We start from the raw sequence: 700 nt of genomic DNA, 5'->3' as shown, positions 1-700 counted from the left end.
AATTCAAAAAGAGTCATGTACCAAATGTTCATTGCAGCTCTATTTACAATAGCCCAGAGATGGAAACAACCTACATGTCCATCATCGGATGAATGGATAAAGAAGATCTGGCACATATATACAATGGAATATTACTCAGCCATAAAGAGAGATGAAATTGAGCTATTTGTAATGAGGTGGATAGACCTAGAGTCTGTCATACAGAGTGAAGTAAGTCAGAAAGAGAGAGACAAATACCGTATGCTAACACATATATATGGAATTTAAAAAAAAAATGTCATGAAAAACCTAGGGGTGAAACAGGAATAAAGACACAGACTCACTAGAGAATGGACTTGAGGCTATGGGGAGGGGGAAGGGTAAACGGTGACAAAGCGATAAAGAGGCATGAACATATATACACTACCAAAAGTAAGGTAGTTAGCTAGTGGGAAGCAGCCGCATAGCACAGGGAGATCAGCTCGGTGCTTTGTGACCACCTGGAGGGGTGGGATAGGGAGGGTGGGAGGGAGGGAGACGCAAGCGGGAAGAGATATGGGAATATATGTATATATATAACTGATTCATTTTGTTGTGAAGCTGAAACTAACATACCATTGTAAAGCAATTATACTCCAATAAAGATGTTAAAAAATAAATAAATAAATAAATAAATAAATAAATAAATAAATAAAAGAATAAGTTGACCATATGTGTGTGA

This window comes from Aethalodelphis obliquidens, unplaced genomic scaffold (genome assembly GCF_003676395.1).
Source record: "Aethalodelphis obliquidens isolate GAN/ISIS:26980383/991018 unplaced genomic scaffold, ASM367639v1 scaffold134, whole genome shotgun sequence".
Classification (NCBI taxonomy): domain Eukaryota; kingdom Metazoa; phylum Chordata; class Mammalia; order Artiodactyla; family Delphinidae; genus Aethalodelphis; species Aethalodelphis obliquidens.
Note: the sequence above shows the minus strand (reverse complement) of the source record.